We start from the raw sequence: 7,713 nt of genomic DNA, 5'->3' as shown, positions 1-7,713 counted from the left end.
TACATTTAAAAAACTTGTTTCTCTGGGTATCTTTGAACATACAGTAGGCTGAATTTCAAACAGCATATCAACTGTGTTTGAAATCTATTCAAAGATGAGAAACCACAACCAGCACAAAATACAGGTATATATTGTAGGCCTATTTGATTAGCTAACGCCTCCTACCTAGATCACCAGGGAAACATCTGAGACATCCTATTGGTTAAATAAATCCTCGGTGGGCGTTGTCATACTGTATTACCACCTGTGCTGTTGTCACAGCTGCACTGTAGCAACTTGTGAAGTTGCTTTTGCCGAGCAGAGTTCGATCACCTTCATAGAAAGCTAATGGATTTCTTTGCTGAACGGAACCGCAGGTAAATAGTGATGTTGTTAACAGAAATAAGCTCTCTTAAATGTGTGGCCTTTTTGTTTTGTGAGTTTGTTCATTTTGAATGGTTTTACAGTAAGATAATTGCTCTTGGACCATTGCATGATTCATGTTTTATGTTCAAGTTGCACAGTTTTGAACCTAAATACTGCAATAATGTTGCACTGTTAAACTCACTACTGAGATGAAGTTGAACTCTTTTTCTGATATGGTGCCAACAGAGCTTTGATGCATATTTCAAAACAGTAGTCATCAATGCATGACTGAGCCATTTTCTAATACAAGCAGTGGATTGTTCTCAGTGTGCCTTTTGTATTTTGGGGTTGAGAGTTAAAACAACTCATGACAAGATTACTGCGTATTTTGTTTGGTTCCACTCTTTTACTGTTGCTGTTTATGTTTTCCATTGAATGAGAATCAGGTGCATTCTTTATCAGTGTGGTACTACACTTCATCCAGAGAACTGAGAGTTCAGAATCTGCCACACTGTAACCTAACCAGCCCGATAGTGACTCATACAGATATCCCACTGAATGAAAGGAATATGGATACAAAGAGGGGATAAACAGAGTAGACATGAGAAGAAGTTGTTCTATTTTTAGTTTTTCCTTTATAAAAAAAGTTCCTTGCCATCATGCCTGTTCAAACACACTACGCCTTAACTGGAAGACACAAAGGACAACAACCATTTTTTTTTCTCTCCTGAGATAACAACATTATGATAACACAATGCATGATTGAAGGTCTGGCTCTGTGGGCGATGTGTGTTTTGTCTTGGTGAGTCTAAAGCACAGCTGTCCTCAAGTTTCCTTGTTTTAGATTCAGGTTTCCTGGTAGTTCTGGGATTCATTGTAGCCTGGTCCCAGATCTGTTTATGCTGTCTTGCCAACTCATATGGTCAACAGTCAACAAGACATAACAAACAGATCTGGGACCAGGCTAGATGCGTGGTTGGTTGTTGGTGATGTTTGGGCAGGGTTTGAATTACTCATTGAGTGTTGGAAAGGGTTGGTGCCCATTTCCAGCTAATTTAATTACAGTGTTACTACACCGTTATAAGAACTACTTAAAAAACCGCTCTGCCATTTCCTGGTTGCTAGAATTCTAATAGTTTGCCTAATTTCAGTTTATGTGACAAAACAAGCAAGTATAGTGTAGAGAATCATTATACCATCTAAACCGCTATGAAATATATTTTCCATAACCAAAAATATTGGATTTTCAGCTGTTTGAAGCTGGGATACAAAACCAAAAGTAAAAGACACAAAAATGAAACTTAAGAAGAGAAAGCATAGAAATAGCACACATAGAACATATCTACCGCTTCTTAGACTTACTTTCAATGAGAATGACAGATCTATAACTCACATTTCTATGTGCTTTTTGTCAGGTCGCTCAAAAAGTTACATATTGCAGCTTTAATGTATGGGTAAAGTAGTAATTGCTGGATCAATGTTCTTATTATGAACACTTATGTGGGTTCCCAAATTTTATATTTTAAATGCTTTATAGCGGTGCTCTGATTTGTTATGGGAGTGTCCATAACCCCTGGCCACCCCTGAATATGGACCCTCAATGATATGACCCATTGGCTTGGGTCTTCTGTATGGGATACTGGTAGTGTACTCAGCTGAGGAGAGGAGAGCTTAGGCAGTGTCATTATAGGGAAAGCTCTCTGTCTCAATGGGGTTATAAAGTAGCAAGCCAGGGGTCACTGGGTCCAAACACTCTAGGTTTATGGCATGCCTATGTTGATGTAAACATATTCCCTAGTGGGAATATGGTAGCCTGGGTGCCAGCCTGTTCCGCTGTGCCTGGTTTCTTGCCTCCTTATGGAAAGCAGAAACAGACTGGCACCCAAGCTAAGAGTCTGGCATTAGAAATGAAGATTTTGTGTGAGCCATGAAGCTTCCTTGTTTAACTGAAGAAATGTCAATTGAAATGATACCTTACTCACAGTCTAAGCCTGACGCTATGAGCACATTGAGGTGGCAGGCAAACCGCAGACGCACTTCAGCTCAGACGCACTTTCCTAAAGAAGAATATATAAACAAATGGCCACACTTTTGGCATCGTCGTGTGTAAAGGCTCCTGGGAGGTTGTCTCCACAATGGCTGGACATGCTCCCTGCCAAGTGTGTGTGCACGTGTGCGTGTGTGTGTGTTGCGACCACGTCTAGTCTGACGCCCTGGGTACATCCTGTCCCAGTGGCGGATAGATTGCATTACACCAAACAACCTCCCTCGATATATGTTTACTCTAATGTTAACATGGCTTATAATGACCACGTACAGCAGCAGTGTATGTCAAAACCAGCCCTACTAGTTTCTACAAAACCATTCCTTAGACATTCAATGGAAAAATGCCATTTACTGTATGCTTAGCCAATGTACCACACTACTAGCCTGAAATCCTCAAGCACTCTTGTTACTGAGTTGTCACAGGGCCCTAGTTGTAGCTATGGTAACAACCTTGTGTTCAAGCCTGGATTTTTGCTTGATAAGAACAGATTAAGCATTATATTTCCCGTTAAGGAATGAATGAGAAACCGTTAAGTGCAATGTTCTTAACACATTGATAAGAGGGAGGCCATACACTTTTGATATCGTGCAAATTGTATCATTTTAAAACCTTGAACAGTATCCGATGGTTGTAAAAGCATAGTCATGATAAACCAGGATCAGAAGTAAGTTCTGTACTGTAGGTCTTTGTGGAAGTTCAATAGTTCATGCCGATAGTTCATGCCAATAGTTCAATAAAGTAAATGTCATATTTATTTTGGTTAGGTTTACAGTAGTTTTTGTGCGTGCTTGTGTAAACATGCGTGCATCCATGCGTGCAGGTGCACATTTGTGCATGCATGCATGTGTGTGTACAGTACTGCACAGTACAGTTGGCCCCTGAGTGCTGGTGCCCAAACAAGAACCAGCCAAGGAGCGACATCCTCAGGTGATCCTCTGTACAGGGCCCAATTCACACCAACAGCCCCCCGTGGGGACCCCCTCTTTACCCACCCCTCTTCCTCCTCTCTTCCTCCATCCAGCCTGATGGTTTTAGCACATGGGGTATAAATCTTCCCCTTAGCCCCATTGTGTCCTGTCAGAATTGTGTGTGCGTGCCAGCGTGCGTGCCTGCCTCCTGAATGTGTGTGTGTGTGTGCATGCTCATGCGTGGGTCTGACGCAATGTGATAGGGGAACTTAGGGAAGCTTAGCCAGGTAGAGAGCCAGAGGGTTGTGAGAGTCCAGTGGTCTTGAAACACTTCCTCACATTGTTCCTGCTGTGAATGCAGGAAATATCCTTGATTGATATCCCCCCTCACACCAGCAGCATAGAGGCTGCATCTGAAATGCCACCCTATTCCCTGTATATCTACAGTGCACTACCTTTAGGACATAGCCTATGTTTATGTTCTTACAGGTACTTCTGCCACTAGTGGAGGAGAATCATTGACCGCTTTATCTTGTATGTGTTATGGTTACATTAGGTGTTATGGGTTAGAGACGTTGTATGTAGATTTTTGCTTAGTTTGATGGTGGAGGGAAATACTGTTGGTTTTCAATGGTGTCCTTTTTAGATTTTTTTCTATACTGGGTGCCTTGTTTGTACGGAAATTATCCAAGAACAACATTTGCACCACTTGTTACTGGACTGGTTTCTAACAAAAAAAAACTTGGTAGTGTTAGTTTGTGACGTGCGGGTTAGCGTTTTTCGTCATGAATCTTGTTCTGGAGGCAGCTATGTGGAGTGGTCACTAGCTAGCACAGCCACAAAGTCATAACATCTGATTTTAAACTTAACCTTAACCGCACTGCTAACCCTAATGCCTAACCCTAACCCTAACCTTAAATTAAGACCAAAAAGCTAATTTTTGTTTTCATAAATTTTTACCATATAGCGAAGTTTGACTTTGCAGCTGGCCTGTCTAAGGGGATGTCGCTCAGTTCTGCCTCCAGGACAAGACTCATGACAATAAACGTCAACTTGCTTGTGACGTGAGGCATTGCTCAACAACATACTGTAGCAACACAATCTAAGAGTTACTTTAGCTGGGACATTTCTTTGCCTATGTCATGAAAGGAATGTTCTAGTGTACTTGCCTGGTTTTTCAACTGTGACATAATAACCACTCTACATTTTGTTACATTACAGCCTTATTCTAAAATGGATAAAATAGTTTTTTCCCCCTCATCAATCTACACACAATACACCATAATGACAAAGCAAAAACAGTTTTTGTGAAAATGTTGCCAATGTTTTTTTTTTTACCCAGGAAATATCACATTTACATTAGTATTCACACCCTTTACTCAGTACTTTGTTGAAGCACCTTTGGCAGGGATTATAGTTTCGAGTCTTCTTGGGTATGACGCTACAAAGTTGGCACACCTGTATTTGGGGAGTTTCTCCCATTCTTCTCTGCAGATCCTCTCAAGCTCTGTCAGTTTGGATGGGGAGCGTCGCTGCACAGCTATTTTCAGGTCTCTTCAGAAATGTTAGATCTGGTTCGAGTCCAGGCTCTGGCTGGGCCACTCAAGGACATTCAGAGACTTGTCCCAAAGCCACTCCTGCGCTGTCTTGGCTGTGTGCTTAGGGTTGTTGTCCTGTTGGAAGGTGAACCTTCGCCCCAGTCTGAGGTCCTGAGTGCTCTGGAGCAGGTTTTCATCAAGGATCTCTCTGTACTTTGCACCTTTCATCTTTGCCTCGATCCTGACTAGTCTCCCAGTCCCTGCCACTGAAAAACATCCCCACAGCATGATACTGCCACCACCATGCTTCACCGTAGGGATGGTGCCAGGTTTCCTCCAGACGTGACGCTTGGCATTCAGGCCAAAGAGTTCAATCTTGGTTTCATCAGACCAGAGAATCTTGTTACTCATGGTCTGAGAGTCTTTAGCGGGCTGTCATGTGCCTTTTACTGAGGACTGGCTTCCATCAGGCCACTCTACCATAAAGGCCTGATTGGTGGAGTGCTGCAGAGATGGTTGTCCTTCTGAAAGGTTCTCCCATCTCCACAGAGGAACTCTAGAGCTCTGTCAGAGTGACCATCGGGTCGCTAGCTTTAGGAAGTCTTGGTGGTTGCAAAGTTCTTCCATTTAAGAATGATGGAGGCCACTGATTTCTTGGGGACCTTCAATGCTGCAGAAATGTTTTGGTACCCTTCCCCAGATCTGTGCCTCTCGACACAATCCTGTCTCGGAGCTCTACAGACAATTCCTTCGACCTCATGGCTTGGTTTTTGCTCTGACATGCACCGTGGGACCTTATATAGACAGGTGTGTGCCTTTCCAAATCATGTCCAATCAATAGAATTTACCACAGGTGGACTCCAGTCAAGTTGTAGAAACATCTCAAGGATGATCAATGGAAACAGGATGCACCTGAGCTCAATTTCGAGTCTCATTGCGAACGGTCTGAATACTTATGTAAATAAGGTATTTCTGTTTTCACTTTGTCATTATGGGGTATTGTGTGTAGATTGCTGAGGAAAAACAAATATTGAATCAATTTTAGAATAAGGCTGTAACATAATAAAATGTGGAAAAAGTCAAGGGGTCTGAATACTTTCCGAAGGCACTGTACATGTGAGCCTACAGTATATATATTATTTTGCTGCTCACTGTCCTAACGTGGGGATTTCCAGCCTCACACACTTACACACTCACATGCACGCATGCACACACACACGCACCTCACCCACCCTCAACCCCCACTCCCTCCAATTCCTATATTCTCTCTCTCTCGCTGGCTGGCTCTTCCTGTTTTCAGAGGCATCTGCGGCAGGCCTGAACGGAATTGAATCCCCCTGTTTTTCACTGCCTGAAAGGTTGTTTTCACTAGGCACCAAACGGAAGAAAAGAGGACGAAAACAGGGAGGGACTACCTGATCTTGTCCAAGAAGAAAAGCACATGTTCATTTTACCATTGCAAAACGCTTTGCTATGGTGGGCACACATTAATATGACCCAGTTCTACAGACTGAGGCTCTACATGTGGATGTTAACTGGTAAAAAATGATGTGGGTAAAACAAAGTGCGGATTAAAAGTACAAATCTCGGAGCATCGTAGCACCATTAGGTGCAAAAACACGACATACCCAGTCTCTGCCCACTTTTTGGAAGCGAACCACTCGATTTCGTCCCTACGTTATATCGGCATCAAAAATGTCACCCTCCCTAGGAGAGGGGGTGACCTCGACAACTTATTGTTAAAACGAAAGGCTGCCTGGATCTTTAATTTAAAGACCCTTGCTCCCTTCGGTCTCAACATAGACTTTGATTTGAAGCCATTATTGTGATTTTGCAATTCATTGTAAATGTTTGTGGGCCTATGTAGCCGTTGTATCTATGATCGTATGCTATCTATTCATGTTTTCTGTATGTTCTGTTTATCTGTGAATTAACCAATGATATCAGGCCACACCCAGCCATGATTACAGACACCTGTGTGTGTCCTTTGACACTATATAATCTAGTGACCCGGAGTGTTTGTCATTATACCCTGATGAAGACTGTCGAAACATTGGTTATTAGGTTATTAAATGATTGCATCTGAGCTCTTAGAGTGTGCGGCTCTCCTTTTCTTTTTCAAGTGTTCTACTCCGTTAGCCAGCACCTCGCCTAAATAGGTGTGCGTTTCTTTCGCCTCTATATTAACTGGAATCCTCCAACCTGCGGTTGTAACTGAGAGCAGGAACTGAGCCAGCTCTGTCCTGTAAATAATAGGCAGGGCTGGAAGAAGTTAGTTTACTTGACACTGCCAGGCTGTAGTATGTCTGTCCTTGTTGTCATCGGCATTAACATACCAGCCAACAAAACGTAGCACCGATATTATGGATCATACAGTATCATTTGAATGGTAATCTCTCAAGCTGTTTTCTCTAAGGAAAAGAGGGAGACTTGGCTATGAAATGCAGTGGGAGGGTTGAGCGAGACTACAAATTCAATGACAGCCTACTTTTCTATACTCAAAGGAGAGAAAAACATAGCTAGACTGTTGTTTTACTTTTAAACTGCTATTGTTTTTAATTTCGCAAAGTAGCTTGTGTTTCATAACCAGGCAAAGGGTAGCTAACTAGAAGGCCGGTGGTTAGCTACGGGGAGGCAACAGAGTCGCCTGCGCGATGTGTATAATTGGAGGCGGAGCCGGAGCAGAGCCTGTCTGCCAATACTCATCGTCTGCTCCCCCGCAGCTCACCAGCTGATGTAGGCTGTGTGTGCCGGGTGTGTCCTTCCCACTGCTGAACAAAACTGCGCTGAGCATCTGTGCTGCTAATATTTATTGTGCTTATCAATGAAAAGCTCTCAATCTCTTCAAAAACTCTTCTCCAGTTGTCTTAGTAGT

At 42.8% G+C, this 7,713-nt stretch overlaps 1 protein-coding gene across 1 annotated transcript in view; it reads left to right on the top strand.

The window, feature by feature from the left end:
* Positions 1–262: 262 nt before the first annotated feature.
* LOC311131368 (phosphoinositide 3-kinase regulatory subunit 6-like) overlaps positions 263–7,713 on the top strand; it is a 28,602-nt gene continuing 21,151 nt past the window's right edge. Inside the window, exon 1 of the mRNA XM_084164329.1 lies at positions 263–356. The gene's annotated coding sequence lies outside the window, so the exon portion shown is untranslated. The remainder of the gene's footprint in view (positions 357–7,713) is intronic.

This window comes from Coregonus lavaretus (genome assembly GCF_964263955.1).
Source record: "Coregonus lavaretus genome assembly, chromosome: 6".
In the NCBI taxonomy this organism is placed as follows: Eukaryota; Metazoa; Chordata; class Actinopteri; order Salmoniformes; family Salmonidae; genus Coregonus; species Coregonus lavaretus.
The sequence above is the reverse complement of the archived record's forward strand: the minus strand, read 5'-3'. Positions and strand labels throughout refer to the sequence as shown.